Source organism: Mus musculus, chromosome Y (assembly GCF_000001635.26).
Source record: "Mus musculus strain C57BL/6J chromosome Y, GRCm38.p6 C57BL/6J".
Lineage (NCBI taxonomy): Eukaryota > Metazoa > Chordata > Mammalia > Rodentia > Muridae > Mus > Mus musculus.
This window is the reverse complement of record NC_000087.7, coordinates 17,256,822-17,278,282: the sequence shown is the minus strand read 5'-3', so window position 1 is coordinate 17,278,282 and position 21,461 is coordinate 17,256,822. Positions and strand designations below refer to the sequence as shown.

At 38.1% G+C, this 21,461-nt stretch overlaps 1 pseudogene; it reads right to left on the bottom strand.

The window, feature by feature from the left end:
* Nucleotides 1,471–2,578, bottom strand: Gm20781 (predicted gene, 20781; annotated as a pseudogene).

Sequence of the window (21,461 nt, the reverse complement as noted above, 5' to 3'; positions counted from 1 at the left end):
CTAAAAACAAAAACAAAACAAAACAAAACAAAAACAAAACAAACAAACAAAAAAAGAAAACAAAAAAAAAACCCTACAACAACAACAAAACCAACCAAAAAAACAAACAAACAAACAAAAAAACACTCAGAGTGCATATTGGACCCAGTAAGACCCCCATGAAGCACAGGGGCTACTCAGGAGAAGTGACCAACATAGTGGGCAACCTCATAGAATTTGAAACCCATGAGAACTGGCATAGAAAAGAGGTCAGAACATTTGCATTGAATACACCTTCACTGATTTCTGAGAATGAGGTCACACATAAATTTAAGACTGGAATTTCCAGGGCATAGATAGGCTGAAATGGTACATAGGTATGTTGGTAGTCAGATGTTTGGAGGAGAGCCAGTGGAACAGGCCAATGTGGGAGCTTTTTGATGGTCATCTGGGGCACTCAACAGAGACCTGCAAAAGATCACAGGATTCATCCCAGGCAAAGAGTGCTCAGGGAAAGCACTCAGGATCCATTCCCCACCATATATTATCTCACAGTATAATCATATTCTCTTTTAAATTACTCTTTGACCTAATCGGCTGGTTATTTGTTAAGAAACCAAAGAACCTAATGTGGATGTGCCCAATTTTAACTATTTGCACAAAATTTCTATTCTTCCTGGTCTCCTGTTTCACATTTTGAGAACTGCATCATAGAATTCATTTGTCCCTCAGTGTCCTCTACTCCTCTGTGTGTCCTTTATTGTTTTTAAAGGTCACCATCAATTTAATCTTTCTTAACTTCTTCCTGGTCTCTTTTCTGCATGTTAATATTGGATTTCTTAAAAAGATATCTTAATGGGAATAGAGAGATGACCAAGTTGTCAAGAGCACTTTTGTAATGCAAAAAAATACTGGATTTGTTTTCTTGAATTCATATCCAAAGTTTAACAATCAGCTCCATGGGATCTGACAACTCATGCCTCCGTGGTCACCTGTACTCACAAGCACATGCCCTACACCCACCCATATAAGTAAAGATAATAAATGTTAAAATGAGAGACAAGTTTCATTAGGTTTCATTACTCAAATGATACCTGATTTTGTTTGATTTCTGAGTCTCTTTGGATTAGTTTCCTGGATTGCACTTTGTGTAACAAGGCCACATTCCTTTTATCTATCACTCTTTCCCCAACTTGTTGTTTCTCCCTCAGACTTCATACCAGAGATTCTATCTATGCTTGTTTTATCCCCTACTTCCTAAACATCCATCTTTTGCTGCCATCCCTGCTCCTCTAAGTCGTATCTCCAATTCCTTGCTCACTATGCAGACCATAGAAGCTAAGTCCTGTCCATTTTTGCCTGTGTGATATTAGATGTATGCACTGTTCACAGCCTGAGTTTCAACATTCATCTTCCTTTGATGTTCTTTCCACCATAGTCCATCTTTACCAACAAAATGTTCACTAAAAGCATGTCATGTCACACGTATTAATTTTTAGAACAAAACAAATTTCATTGGCAAAGATACTGGGGTTGTCAAAGACCCATAAGTAGCCAGCACAGGAAAACAAACATTTATTTTTTTCAATCTTATAAGTTTACATTTCTGTACTTTTTGATTTTTTTAATTTAAGTGATATTTGACACCAGAGTATAGACGTAGATACGTATGTCACCATGAAACATGATAAAGTACAGAGTAGGATTGGCTAGAAATTTGTAAACAACCTTTCCGATCTTTTTTGAACCATCATCTATGGTGTACTGCACCCAGGTACCTATTAAGATGTCACTGTCATCACCTGATTTCGCCTCAGCCAGAGGGGTCTCTGGAATGATGTGGAGGTTACCTTCCTTGTAGTCATCCAGGAGCTGATAGACATAGAGGACCGGGTCCTTCTTGTAGGAAATGTAAAACCAGTCCTTTAAGAAAGGCACCTGGGCTAGCACCATCCCACTCCAGTATCCCTCAGAGCCATCTTTCCCCTCAAATTTGTTTTGTACTTCTCTGCCAACCAGGGCGCTGGCAAGGTGGACATCCCTCACCTGAGGAAAAACTACTTTGTGAGGCAAGAACTTAAGATTTAAAATCCTCTCATCGCTGTGGAGCTCCTGTCCGTAGACACTGTCAATTCCATCATACTTCACCAAATAAAGAGAAGGGTTTGTTGGCAGTTGACCTAGAAGGATGGCCTTCCAATGGGCGACAGGCTCATTACCTTCCTTCCAACCGTGAGAAATTCTGCAGCCAACAACATTCCCCAGGGCCTGGGAAGAAGGCTTTCTCCTACTCTTCTTCTTGAGTGATGTCATGCTCAGACTCTTCAGAGGTATTGTCTTCTACCTGGATGTAGACCTGTTGTGGTAGATCACACTGTCTTATGACTTCCATTCCCTCTTCAAATATCATACTTACCCATAGCCTGGGACTGAAGATCTTGCCCGTTTACACCAGACACAATGCTGTTGCCTCTGTCATATATATGAGTTCCTGATGGGCAATGGTTATGGGTTTGGAGTGAATGCTGGACCAAGACTCTACTCTAAGAGAACTTCTGAGCAGGTGAAGAAGACTATGCTAAACAGGTTTGGGCTTCTAAATTTAATTTTATAAAAATAAGAAGTTAATAAGTCAGCAATGGTGTTACATGCATTTAATCCCAGAACTCAGAAGGCAAGGACAGACAGATTTCTAAGTTAGAGGCCAGTCTGGCCTACAAAGTGAGTACCAGGGCAGGCAGTGCTATAGAGAGGAACCCTGTGTCAACTACAACAACAACAACAACAAGTAAAAGAAATCAAGAGAAAAACAAATGAAAAACAAACAAAACAGAAATACAAACAAACAAATAACAAAACAATCAAATGGAGATGTTCATAGGAGGTGGTGGTTACCCACATCTTTAGTAATAGTACTCAAGAGGTAGAGCGAGGCAGACCTTAGTGACATAAAGGCTAGTCTGGTCTACACAGTGAGTTTCCTGACAGCCAAAACTAAACATACAGAAACTCAAATAAAATTAACCAACCAAGCAAGCAAACAAACAAACAAAGAAACAAAGAAACAAGGGAAACAAGGAAATAAAAATAATGTAATTAACAAGTAATTCTCTAGAGCTCAGAATAACATACTCAGATCAACATTTATTTCTTCAGCCCTGAGTTAATTTGCCTCTGCTGAGGATTCTCTCCTTGAATTTCTATGTCAATTTAGGTGGTGGTACGACTATTACCCCCAATGAACAAGAAGAAGAGAAAAGAAAAGAAAAAAAAAAAGAGCCAGAGTGGTCACCACGACTCTCTTGTACATGCAAGCTCTGAGCTAAGTGCCTACATTCACAAATATCTGCCCAGGGACACACCACACCACTGGCCATCTGTATTGTTTCTCCTGACCCAGCTTCAGGATTATATGATGAAGACATTGCATCTCTGAACTCAGGAAGAACTCAACAAATCAAGGCAATATCAGCCATTTAGAACTAATATCTTCTAACATGCACATGGACAAAGAGGGGCTTTGGCATTTTAATGGAATTGTGAACTAGATATTGTTAGCAAGGATAATAAATTCAGGAGATCAAGTAACTTAGACCATCCATCTCCCTAGCTAATAAACATGGGGAAAGTAGAATGTACATATACTCACTGTAGGAGAGAAAGCTTTTAGCTTTCTGTAGGTATGAGGGTCCCAATTACTTCATAAATGCACTTACCCAAAGAAAATATCCTTGTCACCAAGATTCTGTCTCCTGATACAAACCAGGAAGCAAAAGCCTGTGGGAACAAATGATCTGGCTTTGACACACCACTGTGAATATAGTGAACTCACCTTCAATGGATTCTAGCGCCTCCAAGTGGAATAGATGTGCAACCTCCAGCCAGTGCTCTGTGACATCACCCTAGTTCAACTTACATCATAGAATCACTCTCAGGCTGGTTCCTTCCCTAGATACACTCAGAAGCGTTCAGCATCTCAGCTTTACCTTTTCATATGGCCTCCTAGAAATAAAAAATGAAATCCCAAATGAAAGGCCTGATGATCTAAGTAATATTCTGCCAAAGAAGTTCACCCTTGCATCGTGTTTATTGTTTAGTTGTTGGCTTTTTATTTATTTGTTTGGTGTGTGTTTTGTTTTGTTTCATTTTTGTTTTTATTTTCATTCTGTGAAAGTCTTCGGGTTCTGACTCGACAACATCCATGGTGGTTATTTTCCATGTTCCAACCTTTCCCTTGGTTATCTTTAAGCTGTGCTTATTATCATAAATATTGCCAGACTCTTGGAGGCAACACACTGGATAGCACACCAATTTTCGCTTTATGAAAACCCACAGTTAGAGGAGGACTATTTTTATGCAAACAAAGCTGGAATTTGACAGGGTTAAATGACATGTATTGAAACCAATGGCAATCGTAATTATGGATTATTTGGAAATAAGTGGACAACATAGATTTTGGGCATGCTTACAAAGTTATGATGAACTTAAAACAAACCTGATATCTCCCAGTCATATTTTAAAGGTTTTTAAAATTTACCAGCACTTCTGATTATAAGGAATTTCATAGATTAAATGCAGTAAAACAGGATGAAATAAATGAGGTAATTTTACATTTGAAATATGTGTAGACAGAATACTGGACTCAGGTAAGTATAAAATTTACTTACAAATTAGAGGACACTTTAATTGTTCATGCCACATAGATCTTCAGTTCTTCAAAAAAAATCCTTTTCAGTACCTTCCACGGTCCCCACCACACCTTGTACACATCCTCTTCATAGGATATGACACTATCCATAGAGAGCTATATCTTTCAAAAAAAGATATCAAAAAAAAATTTTTTTTCTTAAGATGTGGCCACAGGCCAATGTTATAGAGGAATTTCTTTATCTGAGATTCTATATTCCCAGGTTGATTTAAGTTCAAAAAAATGCAAGAAGGACCACTACATATCCATATCATCAATATTGATTGCATCACTGTATGAAACATACATGCTATGGAGTGATTTTAGATGTGAACTACTGGATGAATGGCTTTAAAATGAGAGAGAGAGAGAGAGAGAGAGAGAGAGAGAGAGAGAGAGAGAGAGAGAGAGAGAGAGAGAGAGAGAGACTCTTAACTCCCTTAGCCATAGATATCTTCAGGTTTTCTTATTTTTTTTTATTTTCTTCTTACATTTAAAACCATGCCATTTTGAATTTTATAAATTGTATTTATTTTATTAATTTATGTACAGTATGAAGCTGAGATTGAGCTTGAGGCTGATTCTTTTAACTATTATGAGTCAGGACTCTCTAAGAGAACAATACATACAACAAAAATTATATGTGTGTGTGTGTGTGTATTTGTGTATTTATATATTATATGTATGTATATGAATATATAATTATGCATGCATACATATTATACATACATATATAATACATAATTGTGTATGTATGTATATGTATGTATATATAATTATGTATATACATATATATGCATGATTTTATACAACTATAATGCATATATTATGTATAATTTATATTTATATGTAATATATTTTATTATTTGTTATATTTTTAGAACATAGTATACATTATTATATATTTTTTTAATTTATTATAGTAAATTACAGGTTGTGTTCCAACATTAACTGTCTAACAATTGAGGTTGTAACAATCCAGTAGTTGTTCAGTCAATGAGACAAGATGTGTCAGATGGTCTTCAGTGTATTCTGGACTTCTAAGGAGTTGCCTGTAATTTCAGTGAAGCAATGGACTTGCCAATGTGGGCGAAGAGGGTAAGAAAAAAATTTCTTCTTACATGATTTTAGTATATAAGGCTGCAGATATTTTATATAGGTCTGTGTCAGGTTAAATGTGAATTTTCCCTCTTAAAAGATACAGAGTCAAAGTGGATCTTAACATTTCTAATTATTAAGAAAAAATCCTTTATTGTCTTGCCCAGTCATTTGGGTTTTAGTTAACTCAAGATATAGTCAAGTTAACCACCAAGACCACTCATTACAGTGTCCAATTGGTTCAGCATAATTTATTGAAATGTCTAGCCTTTCTTCATTGAATTGCTTGTGTGTTTTGTTGAATGTATTTGGCAGTTTGTATACATATGTCCAGAGTGAGCTGTTTTATTTTGGTTGTGATTATTGAACTCTTATACAATTATAGATAAGCCCTCACATCTATTGTACTGAATTTTTTCTCCTTTATTACTCCGTTTTTCTTTGCATTGTGAAGGAAGAGATGGCTAAATGGTCAACAGTACATGTTAACCTTACCATTCTGTTTATAGCAGGCAATGTACCTGAAAAAAAATGCCTGATGCAAGCTAGTGGTGACACACTCCTTCAATCCCAGCACTTGGGGGCAGAAGCAGTGGGGATTCTGAGTTCGAGGCCAGCCTGGTCTAAAACATGAGTTTCAGTACAGCCACGGGTAAACAGTGAAGCCTTGATTCAAACAAATCAGCACCAGCATCAACAAAAACAACAACAACAACAACAACGACAAAACTCTACCCATCTCTCCAGCTCTTCTAGCCTCCTTAGGTCCTGCACATATATCACACATGCACACACACACACACACACACACACACACACACACACACACACACACACACACACACACACACTCACACACACGCACCTGTACACACAGAAGAACACAGTTCAGATTTTAAAATGCATTTTCTGACTCACCAATAAATAAAACTACATCAATGTTGTTGGTACCAATAAACCTTAATTGTAATAATACAAACTATGTTAAACACCAAAGATTTCATTCAGGTCAGAAGCCCTTTAACTATTGAATTTGGGAGACTATTACTTCAGAAATGTTAGCTCATTTAACACCAGCTGACCCACATTGCTGACCATCCCTATCCATGACACCTGTGTGAGAAAACGTTTAACAGACGATGGAACCTTCTCAGAACCCATAAAATACATAATCAGGATACACAAACTGAATTCCCAGGCTAAGAGAATTTAGCATATTGCAGGGACAGAATGTAAGAAAGGTTAAAAGTGTAGAAAATTTGGAAGAGTTATGTTATGTTTCATTTCATAAAACGATATGTTAGAATGTATACACTGTTTCCCACTGCCTTCCATTTTCAGGTTTAACCACAAAATTTTTGTTTGTGACTTAAGAATAAAAGAAATGAGTATTCGTTTGACATCTGAGTCCATAGCTATGTTTTTCTCAGACTCTATGCTCTGGTGTCTGGTAACACGAACTATGATTTCATTATTCACTCTTTCTCAGAAGAAATAGAAAAAACTATTAGGGCCCTTGAAGTCAGAAAGAATTAATATTCATGGCATAGTTCCAGTGGCTATAATTTTGATCGCCATAGAAGACCAAAACAAAGAATTGGGTAACTTTATGAACATGAGTAGACTATGTCTTCCTTGATTGTTATCATTGTAGATGTCACCCCGAGTTTTTCCTCTGGATAGCTTTTTCAAGGAAGCTTGTGGAATACAAGAAGAACTGAAAGCCAACATAAAACTAAGAAACTTGTAAGCATTTTAACAGTTCTCTTGCAGTTCTCTCTGTCCACAGTAGTTATCCATCTCTGTGGAAGTACAAGAGAGCAGCACAGTGTCTTTGATTATTTTTCTTTTATTACACACACTGAAATCTCTTAAAGGGGTGCATACCTCTCCTGTGCCTAAAGGGATGCCCAACTTGTGATTTCTTCATTCTAAATGAGTATAGCAGATTTCTATATAAATATTTGAGTATTTAATTTACTGATAAGGGAAGTGCATGGGAGATTATATAACCTCTTCAAAATGGTACTAGAACTAGCTTTATATATTTGTGTGTTTCTGGGTTCTTTCCAGCTTCTGGCTATTATAAATAAGGCTGCTATGAACATAGTGGAGCATGTGTCTTACTAGTTGGAACAGCTTCTGGATATATGCCCAGGAAAGGCATTGTGTGATCCTCTGGTAGTACAATGTCCAATTTTCTGAAGAACCGCAAGACTGATTTCCAGAGTTGATTTAAAAGCTTGTAATTCCACCAACAATGGAGGAGTTTTCTGCTTTCTCCACATCCTTGTCACCATCTGCTGTCATCTAAATATTTGATATTAGGCATTCTGACTGGTGTGAGATGGAATCTCAGGGTTGTTTTGATTTACATTTCACTGCTGATTAAGGATGGTGAACATTGTTTCAGGTGCTTCTTAGCCATTCGGTATTCCTTAGGTGAGAATCCTTGTTTAGCTCTGAGCCCCATTTTTAATGGGGTTATTTGATTTTCTGGAGTCCACCTTCTTGAGTTCTTTATATATATTTGATATTCGTCCCCTATCTGATTTAGGATAGTGAAAGATCCTTTCACAATCTGTTGGTGTCCTTTTTGTCTTATTGAAGGTATCTTTTGCCTTACAAAAGATTTGCAGGTTTATGAGGTCCAATTTGTCAATTCTAAATCTTACAATACAAGCCATTTGTCTTCTATTCAGGAATTTTTCCCCTGTTCCCATATCTTTGAGGCTTTTTCCCCACATTCTCCTCTACCAGTTTCAGTGTCTCTGATTTTATGTGGGGCTCCTTGATCCACTTAGATTTGACCTTAGTACAAGGAGATAGGAATGGATTGATTCACATTCTTCTACATGATAACCACCAATTGTGACAGCACCATTTGTTGAAAATGCAGTCTTTTTTCCACTGGATGGTTTTAGCTTTCTTGTAGATGATCAATTGACATTAGGTGTGTTGGTTCATTTCTGGGTCTTCAATTCTATTTCATTGGTCTACTTGTCTGTCACTATATCAGTACTATGCAGTTTTTATCACAATTGCTCTGTAGTACAGCTTTGGGTCAGGCATGGTGATTGCACCAGAGGTTCTTTTATCCATGAGAAGAGTTTTTGCTATCCTAAGTTTTGTTTATTCCCAATGTATTTGCAGATTGCCCTTTCTAATTCATTGAAGAATTGAGTTGGATTTTTAATGGAGATTTTATTGAATCTGTAGATTTCTTTAGGCAAGATGGCCATTTTTACAATGTTGATATTGCCAATCCATGATAATGGACAATCTTTCCATCTTATAAGATCTTCTTTAATTTCTTTCTTCAGAGACTTGAAGTTCTTATCATACAGATCTTTCACTACCTTAGTTAGAGTCACGCCAAAGTATTTTATATTATTTGTGACTATTGAGAAGGGTGATGTTTCTCTAATTTCATTCTCAGCCTGTTTATTCTTTGTGAAGAGAAAGGCCATTGACATGTTTGGTTAATTTTATATCCAGCTATTTCACCGACGTTGTTTTTCAAGTTTAGGAGTTCTGTGGTGGAATTTTTAGGTTCACTAATATATACTATCTGCAAAAATTGATATTTTGAATTCTTCTTTTCCAATTTGTATCCCCTTTATCTCCTTTCGTTGTCGAATTGCTCTGCATACGACTTCAAGAACAATGTTGACTAGGTAGGGGGAAAGTGGGCAGCCTTGTCTAGTCACTGATTTTAGTGGGATTGCTTCCAGCTTCACACCATTTCATTTGATGTTGGGTACTGGTTTACTGTAAATCGCTTTTATCGTGTTTATGTGTGGGCTTCGAATTCCTGATCCTTTCAAGACTTTTATCATGAATGGGTTTTGGATATACTTAAATGATTTCTTTGCATCTAATGAGAAGATCATGTGGTTTTGTCTTTTAGTTTGTTTATATAATGGATTATGTTCATGGATTGCCATATATTACACCATCCCTGTATAACTGGTATAAAACCTACTTGGTAAGGATGAATGAAATTTTAAATGTGTTCTTGGATATGATTAGGGATAATTTTACTGAGTATTTTTGTTTCAATATTCATAAGGGCCATTGTTCTGAAGTTCTTTATCTTTGTTGGATATTTCTGTGGTTTAGATATCAGAGGAATTGTGGCTTCATATAATGAGTTGGGTAGAGTACCTTCTACTGCTATTTTGTGGAATTGTTTGTGCAGAACTGGAATTAGATATTATTTGAAGGTCTGATAGAACTCTGCATTAAACCCATCTGTTCCTGGTCCTTTTTTTTTTTTTTTTCTCTTTTTTTTTCAGAGTCCACAGACTCTGCCCCCAAGGTGCCTGGTGCTGTCATGGACTGGAAGGGACTTGTGACCCTGGTCATGCCGGTTAATCTAATTCCCTAATTAATGCAGTCTCACGTCCTGCACAATAGGATTGGAGCAGAAGTTGTGTTCCACTCACCAAAGATCTTAAGATCTCATAGATATTTATGTGAGGACCTTGGGGCTGTCCTCAGACTCCGCCCAACAAGTTGCCCAGGTGCTGGCACAGACCAGAGGGACTTTTGACCATTTCAGGCCAGTTTTTCTGTTTCCCTAACAGAAAACGACAAATAGATCCTATTGAGGGTCTTGTGGGGAACTTAGGGGTGTCTGCATACTCCAAGCCCAATGTGCCCTGGTGAAACCTTGTCAGTCTCTCTCTTATGGTACACTTTCTCTGCCGTCTTAAACAGATGTTGTAAAGATAATGTTTTCAGACTCTCTAGACACTGTAACCTTTTCCTAATGTCAGAAGCAGACTGCCCAATGGAGGACATGACATCTGTCACCTGCTGGCATGCTGAAGTAGGTTCAAAGGGTGTGTAACACCTGTATACCTTTAAGTGGTACTCTAAAAACACTGCTGGGGGCTCCTTTTTCTCTTGTAGGATCTCTCTTACCTTGGCCAAATTGGTGGGGCACCTGCCAGCTTATTTCATTCCTATTCAGAGCCCAGCAGAAAATTGTCAATTGCTCCATTTGGTCAGTCCTGTAAGGACATATCAGAGGGAAGCCTGCATCTATTTCATTCAGAAAATTTATTGATAGTCGATTGTCCCCAGCATGCTTTTCTTTCCTCTCAGAATCCTCTCCTTCTCCTCTGTGGTGAAAGAACCTGTAAAAGCTGCTGACAGTCATCCCAAGTAGGCTGAAGAGAGAACATGAGATATTCCATTAGATTAGCAAGGCTAGAGGGGTTTTCAATGAAGGTGGGTGTGATTTGCCTTTCAGTTATAGAGATCAGAGGAGGAAAAAGGCCATTATTGAAGGGGCTGCAGTTGTCTGGGGTCCACTGGTGGAGGGTCATAAGTACATACAGGCAGTGCGATGGTTGAGTCTGGTCACTCTGGGTTTCGAGCTCGCTCGCCTTAGGTTTTAGCAACTGGTCCCTCCCCAAATATCTAGTGGCACCCTGTTGAGAGTTCTTGGAGGGGACCAGTTGGAAATATGGAGGTGGTGTGCTATGCCATTTTGGAGGTTCTTCTAACTCTGCATAGATCTTGGGAGAAACTGAGGGCTGCAGTTCAACCAGTGCCAGTTTTAACTTTTTCTTTTCCCTCTGCGTGGCAGAGGGCCAGGACTGGGGAGTCTGGATTATTCTTTTGAACCCAAGGCTTTAAACAGGATGGGAGAGGGGGGATCCTGTGCTAAATTTTTCTAGATGAGAATGTAGGGCACTTAATCTTGCTGAGAACCTGGTTCCCTCTGTAAAACAACTTTAAGAGCTGAAAACAGAACCAAACCAAGAGTGCCCTCTAGTGGCCAACTAATATCAAAGCTGGCCATTCCGTAGAGCAGAAAGTTCTCTAAAATCTATTTCAGACATCCACAGAGAGAATGTGAATCTTAGTCTTTATTTCAGTCCAATGCTCAAGGGTCAGTCCAAGGGGCATGCTAATAGTCGGTACCATCATCAGAGTCACATACAGGGGAAACAAAAACAAAAGCAAAAACCAATATATACACACAAAATGATTACAATAACCAAGACCAGGCCCAAATAAGATGGCCGAGAGAGCACACACTCACTTGGCAGCCAGTAACGGAAACAGATAGCTGCGTGAGCACACTCAAACTAGGCCACCTGATAGGAGATCTCCAGGTATCCCTGGAACTCCCTCAGAACTCTTGGGATGTCCCACATGATGACAGCCGGTTTCTCCTGACATGTCTGTCAGTAACCCTCTTCCATCTGGGAGAGGGAGTTTGTTGGTCTCACGAGCATGTACAACTGCAAACCAAGAATACTGAATTCAAACACAGCTGGCACAAAAAGATAGAGACAAAGATACAGACAAAGACAGAATCCTACCTCCAAACAGGGTCTCTGAGAATTAGGGTAGGCCAGAAATCCTGGTGGAGAAGCCCCCAAATGTAAGACCTCAGAAGCTGGGCCTCCTCTCAAGTCCCGGGATGAGCTGGCCAGCACCCCAGTGACCCAAGAGAAAACCACAACTGGTGCAAACTGCAAGAGGTTTTATTATTATCTAGCTGAGGACAAAGTCCCTCTGACTAGCAGGGCAGGGGAGTTTGACACCGAGCTGTTACAGTAGGGGAATTTTAACAGCTAGCTGAGGAATTGGGAGGAGTTGGGAGGAGAGTTGGGAGGAGTTGGGAAATCTTGGCAGGAGAGTTCTTCTCTTCCTGGTGTTCTTGGTGAAATTTACAAGGCAGGAGTGAGGAGTGAGTTCTTTCTGAATTTTTATCTCCTTGTCCTTGGCACAGGAAGGCAGGCATCTCTGGTTGTAAAGTATAGAAACAAAAAACCTTTTTGCTGGCTATAGAGAACAAAGAGCTTCTTTCTAGCTGTATTTTCAGAGATCAGGGAAAAAAAGCTTGGGGAACGTCTAGGGGCTTTACCTTCCTGGGAGATACACTTTAAGTTGGAGTCTCACAGTAGGACATCTTTTCTACCATACACAAAACTTTACACAGAAAATTATTTTAATTATTTATAAAAATATATAATATATGGTTTGAACCAAATGTCATATCCATATAAAATACATGGTAGAATTCCAATATAAACTTGTAATATTTACTTTAAACAATTCATACATTTACACCCCACAGCACTTCTTCATAACTGTACTACCCTTGCTGAGATCCTTCTTCTTCCCAAATGGTCCCTTTCTTATTTTTATAATGGTTCTCCTTTTCTTTGTGTGTATATCTGGGAACACCTCATGCAGGTGGTTGTATTGTACTAGTTGCTAGGTTTTTGTGATCACAAGGTCTAAAGGACCACAATCTGGTCTTGAACTACACATATAAGAGCATCTGACCCTGAATTGCTCTTTTTCCTGAATCTACTTCTCCAGTCAAGGGATCACAAACACCACTTTTGAAGTACGCTATTGAAATGGAGAAAAATTGAAAATATTACACTGTATCTTCATCTGTTTCTACCTAAGGTGATATATTCTCATCTTTGTCAAAATCTGGGCTCTGTATTATATTGACAACAGAAAATGGAAACATAATATGCTATATTAATAAAAGGGAATAAAGTATTAATGATTTGATTTCTCAGGAAATACTGCCCATGTCAATTTTTGAAACAGCTTTTAGAAATGACATAACTACATACATGAAATCCGGTATAGGTATAGATGAGAAGTACTGTTTCCAAATTATAGGGCCATTGAATATATTTACCAATATTATAGAACAAAACTTCCCTAACTTAAAGAAAGATATGCTCATGAATATATAAGAAGCCTACAGAACGCCAAATTATTTGGACCAGAAAAAAAAAATCCTGCCATCATATAATAGTCAAAACAGCAATTGCACAAAAAAAAAAAGAAAGAAAGAATATTACAAGCAGTAAGGGGAAATGGTCAAGTAATATATAAAGCAAGATCTATCAGAATTACACATAACTTCTCCCCTGAAACTATGAAAGCCAGAAAATCTAGGACAGATATCATACAGAATGAAATAGAGCAGAAATGCCAGCCAAGACTACTATATGAAGCAAATCTCTTTTAACATAGCTTGAGAAAACAAGGTATTCTGTGACAAAACCATATTTACACAATATCTTCCAATGCATTCAGCACTTCAAACGATAATAAAGGGACAATTTTAATATAAGGAGGGAAATTACACTCGAGAAAAAGCAAGAAATTAAACTTGAAGGAAACCTAAAAGAAGATAGCTACATGAACAAAATTTCAACTCTAATAACAAAAATAACAAGAAGCAACAAGGGCTTTTCCTTAGTATCTCTTAATATCAGTGGACTCAGTTCACCAGTAAAAAGGCATAGAATAACAAAATGGCTGTGTAAGCAATATTCAGCATATCAGCAACAAACACCAAGGACAAAGTCAAACATTACCTCAGACTATAAGGCTGAAAAAGAACTTTCCAAGCAAATGATCCCAAAAATAAGCTGGAGCAGCCTTTCTAATATCAAATAAAATTGACTTTCAACCCAAATTTATTAAAAAAGACAAGCAAGGAGGGAAACTTCATATTCATTAAAGTTAATATTTACCAAGATGGACTCCCAAATCTAAACATTTATACTCCAAATGCAATGTCATCCACATTGATAAAATAAACTTAATAAGCTCAAAACACACATTGTACCACACACAATAGTATTGGAAGACTTCAACACCCCTCCCTCAGTAAAGGACAGATCCTGAAAACTAAAACTAAAAAGATACACGGTGAAACTCACAGAATTTATGAAACAAATACATTTAGTTGATATGTATAGAACATTTTATCCTAAAATAAACGAATGTCCCTTCTTGTCAGCACCTCACGATGACTTATCCAAAACTGACCGTACACTCAGTCACAAAACATGCCTCAAAAGATATAAAATTATTGAAATAATTTCATGCTTCCTATCAGACCACCACAGACTAAGGCTGATCTTCAACAATAATATAAATAATTGAAAACCCACATACATGTGGAATGTGTACAACAATCTAGTCAGTGAAAAAACAGTCAAATATAGAACTAATTTAAAGACTTTTTAGAGTTTAATGAAAATGTAACTACAACATAATGCAAGTTATAGGACACAATGAAAATAGCCCTAAGAGGGGCTCTCATAGCTCTCTCTGAATGCCTCTAAAAATAAACTGGAGAGAGAATATAGGAGTAGGTTGCCATCACACCTTAACACTATAGAACAAAAGGAAGCAAATTCACCCAAAAGGAGTTGAAGTCAGGAAATAATCAAACTCAGTGCTAAAATCAACCAAGTGGAAACAAAGGAACAGTACAAAAATAATCAAATTGGGAGCTTATTCTTTGAGAAAATCAACAAGATAGATAAACTATTAGACAGACTAAATACAGAACACAAGAACAGTATCCAATTTAGCAAAACCAGAAATGAAAAGGGAGAAATAACAAGAGAAATTTAGTAAATTTGAAATATCATCAGATCCTACTATACACGGCTGTACTCAACAAAACTGGAAAATCTGGATAAAATGGACACTTATCTAGAGAGATATCAGGTACCAAATTCAAATCAGCATCAGATAAACCCTGTAATTACTTCTACCACTGTGAGGAGCTGCCCTCACAGTAGCCATTAAAAGATGGCGCTGACAACACCATTTTCACCGTTGCTCATGGTGAGAGCATGCAGGCGTCAGAGTATCTTTCCATTACCTGAGTCCAGCCTCTCCCTTGGTGTCATCAGGCTGATGGTGGGCAGCCAATTCCGATGGTGCACGTCTCAAAACGTACTTCAATATATACTTCTCAGCCTATATAAGGGAGGGGTTTTCTGCTCTCTGGGTCTCCTGTCCTGAAGCTGTTCATCTATGTCTCGAGATGTATTGAAGATTTACTGTAGAAAGATCCGAGTGTACTGCATGTGTTCTTCCTGGCGAGATGGTAGTGTGGGTCATCTGGTGCCAGAAACCCGGGAACAACATCACTGGCATTGAGGAGAACCCCTGGAGATGGGGTGGATTTAGAACTGCAGGGAAAAGGTAAGTTCAGAGAGGTATGTCTGATCGTGAACGTCTTATACCTTTTGATTTCGGTCTTAATCTAGATGCACCTAGGAAGGGGCAGTAGAAGCTCTAATCTTGGTTGCCCTGGCCTTCATTATGTTTCTTATTCTGTCCATCGAGGCTGGTGCTGAAATTTGTGGTCCATCGAGGCTGGTGCTGAAAAATGAGGTGTTGTTAGTCTGACGTAGATAAGTGGCAGCACTGAGGTATCTTCTAAGCCTTCCATAGATAAGGGAGCATAGTGCTGTGTTTACCTTCCCTTTGCTTAAGGAGTACTATAAGTTGGGTGTAGATCATCAGCAGGCACTCACTCTATCATGGGCTCCTCACAGTCAGTGATCACCGCATTATAGGCAGTGCTAAAGAAACGTGACCTGCAGGTCGCCTCCCATATGCTGCAGAACTTTGTTAAGGAGGTGGATCACATTTCTCCCTGGTATGCCTATTCGGGGTCTCTAACTGTAGCCTTATATAATAAGCTAGGAAGGGACCTTGACCTTAAGCATGAAGAGGGAGACTTACACCTGAGCACCAAGGCAATTTGGAAGCTGATAAAAAACTGTCTAGAGGATGAAACCTGCCGACCCGCAAATGTGGAGGGACAGGGAATACTAGAAGAGGTTCAGGACAGTATGTCAGAAACCTAACAGAATGAGAGAATGGGAGCTCAAAAAAAGAAGGGCATGTCTAAGAAAAAGGGCACTCCCCGGGATTCAGAAGGAAGGGGAGAGAGAAAAAAGGTCAGTAAAACTGATCCCTTTACTAAGAAAAAGACTCACAGGTAATTCAACAGAGCCTTAAAGCTTGGAGTGTTTGGGGACAACCCACAATTCTTAGAACAGATAATTGACTGGCCTACAAATCTCAAAAATTTCAACAGTTCTGTCTCCAGATGAATGTATCTTATTTAACTGGTTTGCCATACAGGGACAAGGCATTGTGGAACGTGCCCACCACACTCTTCAAGCTTACCTCATTAAACAGAAAGGGTGAGTCGATGAGGCTCTGCCCTTAAAACTGAAAGTGGCCGTCTCGACTGTACTCTTTACTCTTAATTTTTTGAATGTTGATGAACAAGGCCACACTGTGGCTGATCGTCACTGTTCAGAACCAAACAGATATAGAGAAATGATCAAAAGGAAAGATGTCTTAAGTGGAAAATGGAGAGGCCCAGATCCTATTTTAATAAGATCCAGGTGAGTTATTTGTGTCTTTCCACAGGAAGAAGACAATTCTATTTGGGTTCCAGAATGCCTCATCTGAAGGATCTCCCCTTCAGAAGATGTGAACAAAAGAGGGAACACTGAAACAACGATGGAAACTGACCCTTCTACTGGAGATCCTGATTCCTAGTATATTGGGGGAATTGTGTTGGGGTATTATGTCCACATTTTCCCTGCCCATGCCTGTCATGCACACTGCACAAGCGTTTCCACATTTCTTTACTACTGATAGGGAGCTGGGACTTGTCTTTTTACCATTACATGTGCAAATTGAGGCTCTGATGGAAAACAGAAATTTTCCCTCAAAGGAAGCCTGTGCTTTGTGATGATCTCTGACTTGAAAGACCAACGCCATAGTATATACTTATATAATCAATCAGTGGCCTGGCTGAAAGAGGCTGCTTGGGGAACACACTCTGAAATAATAGCTAATGCCTCGATAATACAAGGCTGGTGGCCTAGTTGTATATCCAGGAAGGCAACACCCCAGCAACCCAGAATGGCACCCTTTTTTAAAGGAAGATCCTTGGAGAACTCCATGATTCCTTGGACTAGGTGCCAGGCCAGAAAACCCTCTTGGGTGGTTGAAGGATTTTTTTTTCATTTTCCCCATACATACCTGTAGAGATTAATGAAATACTTGCTGGACATGATTTTAACGTCATGGATCCTGATCGGGCAGATGCTAACCCTTTTGATCAAAGTTTACTTTGTGGGGTTAATGAGAGATTTACCGATCTTTCACCTATGGCCATGATTGGAAGTGGATATAGTGAAAAGGGCCAAATGGGTTTTGAGTGGTAGGGCACTTTGAGTGCTGGTTTGCGGTCATTCGATTGGTCCTCATCTAATACTAAATATAAAGAATTTAAAAGGGTGAATTATATTGTCACCCCGGTTTGTGTTTGACCCCCTTTCTGTGGGTGGTAAGTAATAAAAGTTTAAATAGTAATCAATTAGAGTTAGATTGCTTGCTTAATGAAAGTTTCTATACCCTGTGTTGGGATGATACTAAATATCCCTTTGCTTTGGTTACTTATGTGCCTAGATTTGTTCCAGTTCCTGTGGAAACCTCTAGAATTTAAGCTTATTTAGAGAAAAGAATTAGAAGAATCAGAGAAATAGAAGCAATCCTTAATAGTCTCCCAACCAAACCTAAGCCCAGGATCTGATGGGTTTAATTCAGAATTCTATCAGATATTCATGGAGACTTAATACCAATACTCCTCAAATTATTATGCAAAATTAAAAGAGAAGGAACACTACTCAACATGTTCTATGAAGCTAGATTACAACTATACTCAAACCATACAAAGACCTAATGAAGAAAGGAAACTTTATACCAATTTCCATTATGAATATCGATGCAAAAATACTAAATAAAATCCTTTCAAAATGAATCTGAGAATACATCAAAAGGATAATCCGTCATGATCTAGTTGGCTTCCTTCTTATGATGCAGGGAGAGTTCAATATCCAAAATCCATCAATTAAATCCACTATAGAAAAAACAAAACAAAACAAAACAAAAAACAACAAACAAACTAACAAAAAAAAACCAAAACAAAAAAACTCAAAGACAATAACCACATGATGATCTGATTAGATGCTGAGCAAATAGTTGGATAAATACAATGCCCATTCATAATAAGTTCAGGAAATATCAGGAATTCAAGGCATACACCTAAAAATTAAAAAAGAAAAGAAAAGAAAAGAAAAGAAAAAGAAAGAAAAGAAAGCCCAGGATTTAACTTTAATCTAAATGGTCAACAACAGGAAGGAATCCCACTAAAATCTGGAACTGGACAAGGCTGCTCACTTTCTCCCTACCTATTCAATAGAGTACTTGAAATACTAGCCAGAGCAATTATACAAAAAATGAGAAAAGATGAATACAAATTGGAAAGGAAGAAAGTCAAAATGTCTCTATTCCCAGAATATATGATAACATGTATCTATGACACCAAAAATTACAATAATCCTGATACACATTTTCAGCTGAGGAGCTGAATTTAGAATTAATTTAAACATAACCGTGGAATTTCTCTGCAGAAATGACAAATAGTATGAGAAAGAAATTAGGGGAAAACATCCTTCATAGTAGTCACAAATAATATAAAATTCTTTGGTGTGACTCTAACTGAGAAAATGAAAGACATGTATGATAAAAACTTCAAGATTCTTCAAAAAAGAAATCAAAGAAGATCTCCAAAGATGGTAAAATCTTTCATGCTAATGATTTGGCAGGATTAATATAGTAAAAATGTCTATCTTTCAAAAAGCAATCTAAGATTCATTGCAATCACCATCAAAACTCCAACTTAATTCTTCACTGAGTTAGAAAGGGCAATTTGCAAATTCATTTTGAAAAAAAAATAAAAGACCTACTATATCCAAAACTATTCTCAAAAATAAAAGAATGTCTTGTGTAATCACCATGCCTGATCTCAAGCTGTACTACAGAGCAATTATGATAAAAAACTTCATGATACAGGAATAGGTTTAGACAGGTAGATAAATGGAATACAAAGGAAGACAGAGAAATGAACCCAAACTCATGTGGTCACTTGATCTTTTACAAAGGAGACAAAACCACCCAGTGGAAAGAAAATGGCATTTTCAAAAAATGGTGCTGGCTCAACTGGCAGTTAGCATATTGAAGAAAGCAAATTGATCTGTTCTCATCTCCTTGTACAATGCTAAAGTCTAATTGGATCAAGGAACTGCACCTAAAACCAGAGACACAGAAACTTATAGAGGAGAAAATGTGGATGATCCTCGAAGACAAGGTTAAATGGGGAATATTCCTGAATAAAACAGCAATGGCTTGTGCTATAAGATTAAAAATAGACAAATGGGACCTCAAAAAATTGCAAAACTTCTGTAAGGCAAGGGGCACTATCATTAGAACAAAACGGGGAAAAAATCTTTATCAATGCTAAATCAGATAGGGGAATAATATTCAATATATACAAAGAACTCAAGAAGCTGGATTCCAGGAAATGAGATAACCCTATTTTAAAAAATGGGGACAGATCTAAACAAAGAATTCTAAATTAAGAAACACTGAATGGCTGAGAAGCACCTCACAAATGTTCAAAATCCTTAAACATCAGGGGACAGAAAGTAAAAATAACTTCACAGAGTCAGAATGGCTAAGATCTAAAACTCAGATGACAACAGTTGCTGGTGGGTATGTGGTGAAGTAGGAACACTCCTCCATTGCTTGTATAATTGCAAGTTGGTACTACCACTCTGGAAATCAGTTTGGGGTTTCTTCAGAAAAGTGGTAATAGTTCTACTGAAGATCCAGCAATAGTCCTCCTGGGCATATACCCAGAAGATATTCCAACTTGCAATAAGGATATATGCATCACTATGTTCATAGCATCCTCATTTATAATAGCAAGAAGCTGAAAATAACCCTGATGCCCGTCTTCAGAGGAATGAATACAGAAAATATAGTACATTTATATAATGAAATACTACATCACTAGTAAAATCAATGAATTCATGAAATTCTTAGACAAATGGATGGATCTGGATGATATGTTCCTAAGTGAGATAACTCAATCACAACAAAAACACTCATGATATATACTCACTGATAAGTGGATATTATCCTTGAAGCTCAGAAAAAACAATGTAAATTTTGCAAAATCCATGAAACTCAAGAAGAAGGAAGACCACAGTGTGGATATGTCGTTCCTTCTTAGAATTGGGAACAAAAGACCCATTGAAAGAGTTACAGAGACAAAGACTGCTTCATTCTGTGATCCACCCCATAAACAACCACCAAACCCAGATATTATTGAAGAGCCAAACAAGAGCTTAGAGACAGGAGACTGATATAGTTGTCTCCTGACACGATCTGCCATTTCCTGACAAATACAGAAGTGGATGCTCACAGAAATCCATTGGACTGTGTACAGAGTCCCCAATATTGAATTAGAGAAAGTACCCAAGGAGCATTCTATAAGGAAAAACAACTAACAAGTACTCCCACAGTTCCCTGAGATTAAACCTCCAATTCTTAATAGCGTTCACGCGCCCGGCCAGGAAGAACACAACAAACCAAAATCTTCTGCGGCAAAACTTTATTGCTTACATCTTCAGGAGCCAGGAGCGCAAACCCCCAGCCCCAAAAGCGAAAGCCACCCCAATAACGAAACCGAAACCCCTTCCCTATTTAGGAGAGTTATATTTCGCCTAGGACGCATCACTCCCTGATTGGCTGCAGCCCATGGCCGAGCTGACGTTCACGGGAAAGGCAGAGTACAAGTAGTCGTAAAATACCCTTGGCACATGCGCAGATTATTTGTTTACCACTTAGAACACAGGATGTCAGCGCCATCTTGTGACGGCGAATGTGGGGGCGGCTCCCAACATCTCCCCCTTTTCTTTTAATAAGAGCAAATAGGCCACCCATATTAATGAGAGTGGAG